This window comes from Oreochromis aureus, linkage group 12, assembly GCF_013358895.1.
Source record: "Oreochromis aureus strain Israel breed Guangdong linkage group 12, ZZ_aureus, whole genome shotgun sequence".
In the NCBI taxonomy this organism is placed as follows: domain Eukaryota; kingdom Metazoa; phylum Chordata; class Actinopteri; order Cichliformes; family Cichlidae; genus Oreochromis; species Oreochromis aureus.
In genome coordinates this window covers 10,191,170-10,206,424 of record NC_052953.1, presented here as the reverse complement: position 1 = coordinate 10,206,424, position 15,255 = coordinate 10,191,170, and positions in this window count along the sequence as shown.

Here is a 15,255-nt window from a genome sequence, read left to right as displayed (position 1 = left end):
GGAAAATTTGGGGAATCTGTAAGGCTTATTGTCATTATACAACTGTATAATGAAGTTTGTCCTCTGCATTTGACCCATTCTTCAATGTTGATAAGGCAGCAACCCGTCAAGAGAATGGGTTTTTGTAGATTGGCTGCAGGAGCCTGTACAGCAGGTTGCGACCTAGGCTTAACCTGGAAGGAGGATTAACCTGTTGTGCATATTTTGTAATTTTTCTTTCATAAAGATGATGAGCTTCATCTAACACCGTCCACTGGTTCACTCTTCTACTCTGGTCCTCCTCCTCTGACCGGGGCCGGAGTCCGGACCCGGGCTAACCCTGAACACGGTTTGGATGTGCTCACATCACACAATGGAACCGCGCGGTTTGGATGGACGAGGAAGATGCTAGAACCATTACGCATGAGCAGGGGTTAAGGCTGTGAGGGTTACAGCCTTAAAACATTTATAATAAATACTTTTCACTACTTTGCGGATTTCACTTATTGCGGGTTGTTTTTGGGACGTAACCCCCGCGGTAAACGAGGGTTCACTGTAGATTGAATTAGCGTGCACATTTGCGTAATGTAACATGCAACTATTTTTGCTTAAAGTTGAAATACAAAGATTTAACTCACCAGTTTGCGTGGAGGTTTGAGGAAAAGTACTCCCTATCGACTGTAGACTGAAACAAACATGTCCAATCCCAGGCAAAACCACCAAAAACGACTTGTCTTAATTTTTTCTGACAAACAAGTCCAGACGTGTCTTCGGTTCCAGTGCCGGGAAAAATATGGGAGGGGCAACAAAACTTAAAAATAGTGAAAGTGCTTTCAACTAAACATAATCAGTAAACATCAAATTTACTTTTATTATTTGAGTGTTGAGTTTAAAACTTATTCTCTTATAAAAAATTGAACTTAAACTATTTATTAGAATAAACTTAAAATAGAAAGGACCATGTTAAATGTATTCATTTTAGTGCATCACATGCAAAACAATATAGGTTAAGTGCAAAAAGCTTCCACCGATGAGTTCTGTCTGACACAGTTATATGATTTTAGTTTTACAAAGAAAATTAATTACCATCAGTGATTATAGCTAAACCATTTGAATGCAAATAACTTTTGGGATTACAGTGTGGGATATTGTTTTTTTATAACACGTGCCACTGTGTTAAAAACATAATCTTTTTTCTTGTTTGTTTCTACAAAAAATAGCAGGTACATGATGTGCTTTTCTGTCGAGCGAGCAAGAAGGAGTCCCTAAAGAGTTTTAAACAAGTAAATGCTATCTTATTGACATTTAATATTTTTTGTTGATCACCCAGGTGTCAAACAAAAATGCAAAACTGCCACAATGTGCACACAACCCATGTCCTCTTAATGTGGGTTAAATAAAAAGAAAGAGGTGTCATATCAAAGCGCAATACACTGAATCAGTAATATCAGGTTAAAAGTCTGCGGGTGCAGCAGTCTGGATCCTCTCTCATCCTGACTTGCATTAACTTTTTTCTCCAAAACAAATAAATTAAACAAAGACATTTTTATCTGTTTCTTGGTTGGGTCAAGAAGGCCTTATCTCAAAAGGCGTGTCTCCATTACACTGGACAGATATCACGAAAGCACAAAAATATCAGAGAAAATAGAGAAAGGCAGAGATGGATGTGATATCTGGTGCTGCATTAAATCAATATCTGATTACGGACACAGAGGAAAAGTTAGAGCGTGTATCTATGTGTGTAATGGCAAGAAAGAGAGAGGTTATCGGGTTGGGATGGAGGTTAGGTTGACAGCATTTAATACTACATCTGTGACTGTGCTTGCACACGTTTTTGATTTTAAAATGTGTGCTTTTGTTTGTTGCTAGCTGTCACTCTTCTTTTGCACCGGATTTTTCACTCACATAGCCCACAGATCGATAGTTTGTGATTGTGTATGTCTGTGTAAGTGTGGGATTGGGGAAAGGGGGTTTAAGTGCAATGGGAACCAATAAAGTGTAAATCAGAGCAGACACAGTGTACAGTCAGCTGAGCTGGTTTCTGTCTGCCTTTTTATAAGTGAGCTTGTTGGAAAAAAAATAAAATATTTGTTATAATAATAAAAAGTTGATGTATGCACTTAAAAAGTTTGCTACACATTTTGTTTTAAAAGACTTTATTGTTTAGCTGTTTTAGATGATTCGGGATGTGTTTTTTTTTGTCTACTTTACTTTGACAACTCAAGATAAATAACCAATATTTAATTACACAAACAAAGACACCTTCTCTGCATTTGTTCTTTCTTAAGCACTTACAGAATATTAGTGGTCACTCTCACAAGCCTATGATTACATGCTGGAAGAACACTGTAATTATCAACTTAAAATTAAAAAGCTATTAGAGTAGAGTAGTTGGGTAGTAGAATAGGTTTTATTCTGTTGCATGTTGCATCCATGAAAACGCATTGTTTTTTGCTATCTCCCTGCCTTAGCAAACCTCTCATTGCCATACATGTAGATGACTTTGGCCAATATTTTCAGGCTTTACATTTGCATAAGTCAAGAAAAATGAAACATAAACCATAATACTGAGTAGCCTCACTGAAAACTCAACAAGATTGCTTTGGATACAAATTTTTTGTTGTGTAAGGATGACCCATCTATCCATTTTCTTAACTATTTAACTAAACCTGGCCCAGTTTATCCCCAGGTATAGGGCAAAGGGCAGAGAATATCCTGGACAGGTCTCCAGTGAAAGGTTTTTTTCTTTTTTTTTAAAGATACTGAGTGACTACCTGTACTTTTATCACAGTTTAGGCTTAACTCACTTCATGAAAAAGGGTTATGTGAGGTAATTCTAAGCACAATGGGGTGCGTGATCTGAGATATTTAAAGAAATGTGAAAATTAATACAGAAAATTGACTTGTTAATGGCATCTGTATTTCCATCCATCCATTTTCTTCCACTTATCCGGGACAGGGTCACGGGGGGGAGTGGCCTAAGCAGAGAAGCCCGGACCTCCTCCTCCCCAGCCACCTCCTCCTTTCATCCAGATAATAATAAATATATTGCTATTTTGCAGTAATTAGACAACCAGAACAGTCAGAAATTCAGCATCTCAATCTGCTTATGTTTCCTTCACTACTTTTGGATCTGGATCGTGGTTGTTTTGTCTGTGTATGTTTCTAAGTCTGCCTTGCATCCCTCTGTCTTCCCCATGCCGTTGTATCTCTTGCTGTTTTTCATCTCTTTATGTTTCTCTCATTTTCCTCTTGTCTTCTCTGACTCACCAATTTTCTTCTATTTTTCCTCTTTCTCTCAGAGGCTTTCATGTATTTGAAAGTTTAAAATGCAACAAAGTGCAAAGTAGTGGTAGACACTGTAAATTATTCAGTATTGCCATCGCACAATCGCAGAAACAGCCACGGTACTTTTTATATTGTGATGGGCCTGCAATCACTCATTGCCATCTTGTAGTAGCAAAGGTAGATAAAGTACACTGTTTATTTACCAAAATAAAAATTTGGAAACCATTAGTGTGATTAAAAAGACTGCGTATTTAGGGAGTTGTCTTGTGATTCTTGTTCTTTTATTCAATGCACAATGATGTATTTCATCGCATATAATTAATTACACAGGCGAGTAAACCAAATACCAAGACTGATCTGACTAATTTGGCAAAAGAAACATTTGATCCGAAAATGTGAGTAATTAAAAGTAGAAGCTAACATCATTTAGAACGCTCTCTCTGTTATGTGCCCGAAAGAAAAGCATTAAATCCATTTAAAAAAGCAGAAAAAGTAAAAAAGACAAAACAATATGCCTCAGAGGCGATTTAAGTATGCAAACACATTCATACACAGGTGTAGACACACACTGTTGTCCCTTTGCTGGGCTTCTCTTAAAAGCATTTGCATGTTGCACATTGGTGTAGATCTGGGTTGGGGGTCTGTGTTTGTCCTGTATGTGATGGAAAGAGAGAGTGTGTTACTGTGGTTAAAATAAGGAAAGAGGGAGGTAGTATGAATGGCTTAAAAAATAGGTAAATGATAAAAGCAGACAATATTCAAGCAAACGTGTTCATCTGTGTATGTTAGAAAAACAGGGCACTATTTGCTTGTCCTGATAGGGGGTAGCTATGAGTAAGAAAGGGCAAACAAGAATAAGACGTGGCATAGGTCTGTATGTATGGGTCCAAGTGCTTGACAGGGGGTCTGTATATGTCAGAAAAGGGCCTATGTGCAATCAGAAAAGGATATAGCTGGCATAGCGGCTGTGAGAGGAAGACGGAGAGAGAGGAAATTTGTAGAAGATAGAAATAATACTGAGAAACAACTTCATCAGGGATAAAATCATGGAGGTATCTGCAGTACCACAAATTGGTAAGGATGGAAATATATAGAAATATATAGAAATGTTTACAATGAATACTGTAAGACAAAAAACTGGAATAGTCAGTCAAACTCTCTTCATTTTGCTTTCTCTATCTAGTGAGTGTTTAAAAAGAGCGAGTGGGATGAGTGTAAGTACAAAACATCCTTTAAAAAAAGGTTAAATTACCTATTATGTGCGAATGTTTGTATTTTATGGTTAGTGTACAACAATAATGCCTTAACAGCTGTTGCAAACATCAGACACCACAGACAAGGTTTGCATAATTGTATCTTATTTTAAAGACAATGTAGATTATTATACATTATTATTTTTAATGTTATGAAATTTTATGAAAAATTACCTTCCTATAAAATAAGTGTTAATGCAAATAAGGTGTGTATGATCGTATTTTTCAGAACTCTTATCGTCTTAACTTTTACTTGTGAACATCTGTTAGTAGCACAAATTTCAATAAGGAGCTTAGAAACATGGCATTTTTATCAAAATACAGTTTTCACTACAGCGTGATCTAGCAGACTGTATGTATTTACTTGTATGTGTATAGTATGCTTCAGTATGTACACTGGTTTGTGATGTGTTTTTGAGTCTGTGCATGTCCTTTGTTTCTGCAAGCTCATTCCCCCAGAGTCCCCTCTGTCCTCTCATTGACAACCTCACCGTATTCTGGACAGCTTGGACACTCACTCTCTTTGTCTTCCACACAGACACAAGCACTATAGATCTGCTTATCTTCTCTGTGTTTTATAGTCAGTGTTGACAAAAAAGCTCGAAGAGGAAAATTAGGCATGCTCTCTGAGGTTTGCTATTTACATTAACTTTATTTGTGGAACAGTGTCAAGTTTGAAATTATCAGTAAATAGAATAACCTTTTGTTAATATTTTTAAATTTTGTTTGAGCATATTTCTATGTGTAAGAATAAATTAGTCAGTGTGAAGGGAGAGAGGTTAAAAGAGGTCTGTTTGTCACTGATATGTCTGCTTTTTGGCTCCATTCATGCATTTTCTTAAATACTTACTTAACTCGGGGTCACGAAATGAGCTGGTGGCTTTCCTACTCCTTTCTAGAGGTGGCGTACACCGTAGACAGCTCAGTCTATCCCCGGGCTAACACGGAGAGAAAGACAACCATAGGAAACCATAGTAGGCAAACTTTATTTGCAATGTCTTACATGCAATAAAATTGGCCTCTCTATGTTTTAAGAAATTATTTACAATTTACAGTTGATTTAGGGGAAACAACATCATGTCTTTGTAAAAAATTGTTTTATCTGTTCAGAAATTAAATAAATAGATTTCTGTTCTGAGCAAACTTTAATCAAACGTAATGACAGCAAATGTCATATAGAACATAACAAACTTGGGGAACAGTGAAATTACACCACAGCTCACTAATCTGCACTAATGTAAATGAGGTAACATTCAAGTCATAAAATGGTAATGTTGTTTCATATTTTGCATTGCATGCAACGTTCTGTGTCTTTATTTAGTATTTTTGTCTCTTTCTTACTCGTAACCACCCTGTACCAGTGCAACCAAACAGTCCTCTCTTTTTCTGTGGGCAACTCCAAGGGTTGTCCTGCTGTAGATTTTAAAATAGCACCATATCCTGCTTTCTCTCTTTCTAACATTTCCCTTGACATTATAGGGTTTGATATCTGATGGCAACCCAGATCTGACAGCTGGTCAGTGGAGGCTAAAACATTTTAAAAAGACCCAGCATGTGTCTGTGTGTGTGGATGCATGGTTGCATGTGTGCATCCAAGTGCACAGTGAGGTGTTGAAATTAAGACTGAATGGATGATGGACTGCCAGGCTGGAATGAAATAAACTCACTAAAATGCACAAAATTATATGCACCTTTACCCACAAACACACTCACACACATGGTTTTGGTGTGTTTTAAACCAAACTGACAGGGGGTTGTCTGCGACAGTGCGCTGCATCTATGTGTCCAAACACTCACACACAAACAATAAAGGTGAAGGTGGTTGATGGCTATGACAGCGTGATATCATCCTGTGGTTCCGCCTGGCATCGCCTCCCCTATATTTCAGTTTTTGTCCGTCTTCCTTTAGCAAAAAATGTCTCTGACAGCTCCCTGTCAATGTGTGTGGATCTATCTGTCTGTCTATCTGTCTGTCTGTCTATCTGTCTATCTGTCTGTCTATCTGTCTGTCTGTCTTTACCTACCTACCTACAGTATCTGTTTCTTTTTGCATTAGTCTCATATCTCCCTCTGTTTCTCTCTGTGTAACAAATACACACACCTGCTGTCAGCCACTGGCTGTGCAGGTGCTGAGGGGAAATGCTGTAAGTGACAACTTCCTCTGAGCAAAAAGAGAAAAATTGTTCCTTCACCTTTTTTTTCTTGTTCTCCTCCAGTTTCCATCCTTTCTGTCCTGCCTTGTATTCTTCCAGGGGATGTTGCCTCTCTTCTTGCCAGCGGTGCATGTCTATTGGTGTGTGTGTGTGTGTGTGTGTGTGTGTGTTTGTTCTCTATTGTCCTTTGAATTTCCCCTGATACCACCACTTTCCTGTAGCACACTTTGATAAGACAACCTGTCCTCCCTGCACTTACTACATGGTGTGCATCAGTGTGTGTGTGTGCTTATGCGGATGTATATATATATAATTTTTTTTTTGCAACTTTGAGGGTGACTTAAAGGGAAAGATTTTTCTACAGCTACCTTCTGCTTCTCTTAAGGAGGACAGGCTAGCAAGGGGTCAGCAACAGGGTTGAATTACAGCAGAGCCACAAGGTACTGAACTCCTCTAACAAAAACAATGTAAGATTTCGGGGGGTACAGTTCTCAATAATCATCATGATCAAACACTACACTAACATTTAATTTAGTTGTAATTTATATTCGCTGATAAATATTTAAACATTTAATACATGAGTCACATACCTCGATTGAGGAATAAAACTCATCAGTTTCAAATCACATGCTGTGGTTCTAAAGTGGAATATATTGTATGCAACTGAAAACCTAGTGAACTTTCAAATCTAACTTCCTAACTCAATCACACTTGCTGTCTTTATTTTTTTATTTTTTTTAAAGCTGAGACTAAGAGATGTGTGGATCACCCTGAACAGTGTTTCTACTTCTATTGCAAGGCTAATGGAGGGTCCCCAAAATTGGTGTATTTGTATTTGCTTTCCTTCTTGGGTCAGTGTGCCAGATCTCCTCTTTTCACATTCAACAGCCCATTGCCACACACAGACACACACTCATGCTACGGGGCAGACTAAATAATATAATATGAATGCATATATAACACACAAACACAAAACGGGACGGTAAACAAACAGGTTCTCCAGGTGCTAAAGAATGAGGGATTAACAGAATCAATGAGACTGCAAACAAGATTTTTATCTCAACCATTCTAGAAGCTAAATTGCTTAATTGATAGCTAAATAGATAAACAGGGGGAAAAATGTCAATCATCTCCCCTAATCAGCTCTGAGACTCCAGATGTGCCAAACAAGTTACACACTAGTGTGAGTCCAGCAAGTGCGTCTCACAAGACACTGACTGCTGCCAAAGGAGTATCTTTATATCTGGGTTTATAGGCTAAGCTAGTCCAGTCTATACTACTGGCTACGCAGATAGATGTTCGGCTCTATGAAGTATTTAAAGGGTTGTTTTATAAGAGATTGTTATTGTTTCTGGGGTTTTTTTCTAAACATCTTTCCTCTTGTTATCAGGTTTACTTTTTTTATAGTACATTTAAAATATAATTAATTGGTTACATAAAAAACAATACGAAGTAGTATTACCTATAAACTCTGTATACAGTATAAGAATGCTGTGGCTGGATAATTGAAAGGAATGGGGTTTCAACATATTAATCAACCACCACTGACTAAGAACTGTGTATTACTAAGTGCAAGAAAATAACAGTTAGTTGAATAAATACATGAATTAATTAAGTTGTATTATTATTGTTATAGTTATTGTTGTAATAATGATATAATACAAGACACCACAGCAGTTTGCTAGTCAGTCATCTAATTAGATGAATATTCCGATGGATTTTAATGAGCACTGTCAATGAAATTGTAAAATTACGTATTTCTCATACAAATTAACCAACAGCCTTATTAAACCACAACTGAAGTAGTGACATTATGTAATGGCTAGCTTTTCAAGGGTGTTACATCAAAGGACTAACAGTCAGTGATGGTTTGATGGTTTGATGATTAATTACCCACTGAAGAAAGTAATTCATCATTTTACTTGTTAGCTTACTTTTTTGTTACTCCATAAAATGACCTGAAACACATTGTCACATAATTACCAGTTAACTACATAAACCTGAAGCTACAGTTCATTACACCAAAACATATTTCTATCACAATGACTGCACGCATACAATGTCTGTTTTAGTGTTTACATATGAACGAAAAGCCAACAACACAAAACGAAGATGAAAACCAGCCGATTTTGTGGCACAACTATCTCTAGGATTGTTGTCAGAGGTCAGAAGAGAATGGTGAGAAAGCTTCAAGCTAAGTTGGCAGCAATAACTCAGATGGCCATTTTTCTATCCTGGATAAGCAGAAGGGCATTCTGAACTTGTTGATCCTTGGAGAAGACCAGACCAGTTGCCGTTTCTGTAAGATAAAAACAGGAAACTGAGGCTATTTCCAAAGCCTCATCAAAATTGGACATTAGTAGATTCAGAAATTGTTGCCTGGTCTGACAATTCCCAATTGCTGTTGCAACATTCCAAAAGTCAGATCAGAATTTGGCATAAACTACCATTCTACCTTGTGTCAATGCTTAAGGTTGCTGATGGTGGTGTTGTGGGTGATATTTTCTTTCACATTTTGGACCTTTAATACCAGTGGAGCATCATTTAAATCAGCGGTCCCCAACCTTTTTTGCACCATGGACCGGTTTATGTCTGACAATATTTTCATGGACCGGCCTTTAAGGTGTCACAGATTAATACAGCAAAATACAACCAGTACCGGTACCAAAAAAGAAGATTTATTCATAACACATTGGAAAAGACCCATGGAAACAAAGTTAACGATAAAAACGATTAAAACAAACTAACGATAAAACCCCTGAAAACTATACATCTCACACCTGAGCCTCACCTCTCGTGCCCCAGTACCAAACAACTCCCGGACCAGCCCAGGGGTTGGGGACCGCTGATTTAAATGCAACAGACTACCTATGTATTGCTGTTGACCATGTCCTTCCCTTTATGACCACAGTATATCCTTTTTAAACTGCTACATTGTCATGAACTTTGTGGAAGACACCATGTTACCCCATCATCTTGAATACAGTGTCCAAGATGGCCATTTTGCCTAATTGTGTTTTATGTATGGCTAGAGACTGGCAACGTATGTCATGGGCAGAGGAGAAGACAACTTATATATAATGTTTGTCTGCTGTGGAGGTGAAATTTAATTTACATCTGCACCTTCAGACTTAAGATATAAAGGATTAGCCCTATGTTTTATCATCGGAAAAGGGGTCCGCTGCACTGAAAAGGTGAAAACACAAAGAAAAGAGAATAGTGTTGGAATAAAATATCATCCTCTTCATCCTTATTTCAAGCCTCATCGGAAGTCAGGGCAGTAAAAACAAGAAAATGTGCAAAAACATGCTTATTTATTCCAGATATTATTGCAAATATTTATTGTCATTAGATGAGATATGCAACTCTTCCATGTCTGGATAGCTGACAAGGAGGCAGCTAAACAAGAACTGCTCAGATACCCTCTGAGAAACAGTTTACATTCCCACATCAGGTGAGAGTTTATTTGCTAAGGGTCTGAGTCCAACAATATTAGATTAACTTCAAAGAAAGTTGTACTACCCAACACTAACAACAGCTAACAGAGGCTAACAGCAGCACCTGCTGACAGATAAGTTCAGGATATCCTCAACAACTCACCTGAGTATCATTGTCATTTGACAGAACTGAGTTTCACTGACTCATCTACTCATATCAGACTCATTTGACAATGTTTTACAGCCTCCTCCAGAGTAAAAAGACGTGGACACATATTGACAGCTGATGTAAACAGCGAACTGACAGCCTGCAATCGCAGTCAGAGTTGTTTGTCCTACAGTGGCCAGGGATGTGTACTTGAGTATGGAGGGGTAGGAAAACAGTCGAATGACTAATGATTATTACTATTATTATTGTAATTAAAGTTCAATTGCATTTTTTTAAACAAAAGTATTTTTTTGTCTTTTTTTCATACAACTTACACCTCCATCTATTCATCCATCCATCCAAGAAACTAATTCCCAACGCTTGTATCAATGAATCATTCTTCTGGTCACTACCCAGAGCTTATGACCATAGGTGAGGGTAGGAACCCGATGGGTAAATTATAAGCTTAGCTTTAATACTTGGCTTTTTACATGGCTCTTTTTGCCACAACAGGTTGGTACTATGGATTGTATACCAGTGAGCCCCTTGATACAATATGATACTTTAATTTAGGGCCCATGGCAAACAGTAAATGAATAAATAGTTCACTTTATGAAAAGTGTATAGGCAAAATTGAGTACTTTTTCATTTTCCTTTAGGGCAAGTTTGTATGTTTGAAAAGCAATACTAAAAGCGATGATGTGGCATCATTAGGAACAAACTGATTGAAAATGTCATAAAACTGCAATGATTAAAAAATGTGAGATATGACAAAAAAATCAATTAAATTAAAATCAGTTTTATTTATACAGCACCAAATCACAAGAACAGTTGCCTCATGGCACTATATTGCAAGGTAAAGACCCTACATAATACAGTGAAAACAGAGAAAACCCCCAAAAGTATATGACCACCTATAAGCAAGCACTTTGGCAACAGTGAGAAGGAAGAACTCCCTTTCGACAAAAACCTCCAGTAGAACCAGGCTCAGGGAGGGACAGCCATCTGTCATGACCGGTTGGAGTGAGGAAAGGAAGACAGGACAAAGACAAGAACCAGAACCAGAACCAGAGATTAAAAATAACTAATAATTTAATGCAAAGAGGTGTATAAACACATAGTTATTGAAAAAGGTGATTGAAGAAGAAACACTAAGTGCATCATGGGAATCTTGAACCTGCATATTTGTTTAACATGCACATTGAAGGACATATCCTGGTCAAAAATGACTCCAAGATTATCCTCACAGTGTTACTGGAGGCCAGAGTAGTCCCATCTAGAATAAGCATCTAGTTAGATACCATGTAACTAAGATTTTTAGACAGAGCGTCAAAAACCTCAGTTTTATCTGAATTTAGAAGCAGGAAATTAGAGGTCAACCACATCCTTATGTCTTTAACACATTCCTGTAGTTTAACTAATTTGTGTGTGTTATCTGGCTTCATGGATAGATAAAGTTGGGTGTCATCTGCAGAGCAGATGATACTATGTAAAGTATAGTATATTGGTAACACATGTATAATGTAAACAGAATTGGTCTTAGCACAGAACCCTGTGGAACGCCATAATTAGCCTTATTGTGTGAAGAGGACTCTAATCGCTGGAATAAGATATCGTCCACAATATGGAACGCTGCACTGAGGTCACGCAGGACAAGTCCACTGTCAGAGGTCATAAGAAGATCATTTACAACCTTCACTAAAGCTGTTTCTGTACTGTGATGGGCTCTGAAACCTGACTGATTAGCTCAAGAACAGTGCATAGACAGCTTCATGGAATGGGTTTCCTTGGCCGAGTAGCTGCATCCAAGCCTTATATCACCAAGCGCAACACAAAGTGTCAGATGCATTGGTGTATAGCATGCCGCCAATGGACTCTAGAGCAGCGCAGACATTCTCTGAAATGAAAAATCATGCTTCTCTATCTAGCAATCCAATGGAAAAGTCTCTGTTTGGCAGTTGCCAGGAGAATGGCACTGTTCAACTGCATTTTCCAAATGTAAAGTTTAGTGGAGGGGGAATAAATGCATTGGATTCTTTTTAAAGAGTTCAGCTCAGCCCTTTAGTTCCAGTGAAAGTAAGCATACCAAGACATTTTGGATATTTTCAGACTTTATGGGAACAGTTTGGGGATGCCCCCTTCCTGTTCTAATATAAGTGTGCATCAGTCCACAAAGCTCTCAAATGGACTTCTGAAAGAAAGGTCAAAGATTCCCATAAACACACTCCTAAACCTTGTGGAAGGCCTTACCAGAAGAACCGAAACTACTACCCCACCCCACTAGGGTAGGGTGACATTATATTAAACCCTGTGGATTAGGAATGGGATATCATTTGAGTTCACGTGTGTGAAATCAGATGAGCAAATACGTCTGGCAACACAGTGTACCTCTATAAACCAGCTACTGAAGCTATCTGTAGGATGGGAGCTAAAGCTGGCAAAATGAGCAAAAGCCCGTTTGTGGGGCTTTCATCTTGTGTAAATGCCACACTTAATTACATGTCTTTTAATTTCTGTTTTGCACAGAAGTACAGGTTCACCAAAGTCAAGCAGTTTGTAACCTGCGTGTGACCATGGTTGTAAGGCAGTTTGCAAATGAAGGTCAGATGACATATGTTGACCCATTCAGACCAACACTATAACCTTGACCCATTGTATCAGTAACAGGAATAACACCTGAAGGTCAGTACTGCCTGCAGGAAAGTGTGAACTCCTGCAGTGGTTTTTGTTTGGTTAGTTTTGAGTGTTGGAGAACAATGTACTGGTGTGTGTATGTGTGAAAGTGTCTGCGTATGCGTATGCACTAGAGGACAGTGTTATATTGTTTTGGAGCCTTGTGGTTGGGACGGAGCTAACACCTGAATGAACCTGTCACTGCAGACACATTGCTTTTTCAGCTCCAGCGATTACACTGCACCCAAACACACTGAACAATTTTTGGGTGGTGCTTTGTACATGTGTGTATGTGTAAGCGTGTGTGTGAAACAGGGAGAGGAGTGTGTTACTTGTGCACTGCCTGTGTGCAAGTGTCTGTGAGTGTGAGAGAGACAGGAACAGATAGCAAGAGTGACAGAGCGTTGTGTCTCAGAGTGTACATGTCTAAACTACTGCTGTGTTTTGGGTTTCACCCAGGAAAATATGAAATAGGGCTACTACTGTGTCCTTCGGGGTTTAATAATGAGTCATTTTGAGGAATATACACATGAACATGCATACATAGGGGATGGCAGTATTCAAAAAATTCAAAGATATCAAAACCTTAATTCAAGTGAAAAACAGAGGATTGCTCCTGAATTTTTCATATGCAGAGAACACTAATGGAATTGGACTTGATAGTTAAGAGGATGTTTCAAGTCCAAAGATATTGATACCATTACCTCATGCTGCATTTATATCATATTGGAGGAACAGTATTAGATTTACACATCAACATCTACCCATGCATCAGTCACTTCCTCAATGCTTGTCCAGGGTTGTAGGGATCAGTTCTCATAAGGTGAGAGGTGAGCTACACCAAGAAAGGTCTGTTGTATAAATCTAGTCAGTTAGTATTAATTTTTAGAAAGTATGTGGCATGGTGGTTAGCACTGGTATCTTACAGCAAAAAGGTTTTGGGAGGTTTTCTGTTCTTTGCTGTGTCTGCATGGGTTTTCTCCAGTACTCCAGCTTCCTCCTGTAGTCCAAAGACATGCAGTTGGTGGAATTGGTTAACTGGTGATTGTAAAGTGTCTGTAGTCTGGTTGTCTTTTTCTGCGTTAGCCATGCGACAAACTGGTGACCTGTCTAGTGTATACCCCACCTCTCCCATTATGTAAGCTTGGATAGGCTCCCTCAACAGTGAGTTGTATAAGTGGAAGATGATGCATAGACGGACTGTGGAAAACACCGACATCAATTTAGAGGAAAAGCATATAGCACTGTGCAAAAGTCTTTAGCCACTCCTCACTTCTTTATATATGCTAGGAAAATGAGAAATAGGTGCAGCAAGCTATTACAACTTCTGCAAAAATAAATAGGCTTCTGATGAGGCTTCAGTGAACAGTAGACAGATCAACTGAGGGGCCAGATGCATCTCTTAAATCCTGTGTCAGGTATAGCCTTGGACTGAAAATCAGTGAAAAAACAGCTAGTTTCCAGAAAAAGCCTTCAGAACACCTGAAGAACTAATACTCAAGACCATTTTAAACAATTACAAGAATGTCAGGCTTCTTGGAAGGAAAACACATGTAATGGGTTATAGTAGTACAGCATCGAAGGCTAAAAAAAAGTTTTAAAGTCAATATTTCAAATGAACGCTAGGCTTCTTGAAGGACATCCGGAGCTCTTCTTTGGATGTTCACTGCATTTTGTGCCGAGATAATCTGACACCGCTCCAGTAATGTTGAGGTCTAGACTGTGAGAATTATAATCCATGTTGGATAGTGTTCCATTTTGTGTTTTTTTGTTTTTTCTATCCAGGTATGCTTTCAGTGCATTGGTAATATATTTAGGATTATTGTCATGCTGAAAAATGAAACCATTACCAACCAGACGTTTTCCAGATGAAATCCCATGGTGGATTAAAATCTGACAGTACTTTTCTGCTTTCATAATTCCATCAGTTTTTACAAAATCCCCAACACCACTGGCTGAAATGCAACCTCAAACCATGCGGTTACATAAATACTAATATATACAAAAAAGGTGAGTAAAAGTAAATCAGAAATTCCAATTTTCATTCAACATTCCATATGGCCTGTTGTCACTGATTTTCTGTTCAGCTCTTCTGTAACTGGGCATACCTCAGCTTTTTCTCCGTGTTTCTCTTAATGGTTTAATTGAGAACTTTACTGATGAGGCTTCAGCAAGCAGTAGACAGATTAAGTGAAGGGATAGATGCATCTCTCAAGTCCTTGTGAGGCATAGCATTGGACTGAAAATCAGTGAAAAAGCAGCCAGTCTCCAGTGAAAGACCCTACAGAATGCCTAAAAGACTACTGCTCAAGACCATCAAGTCA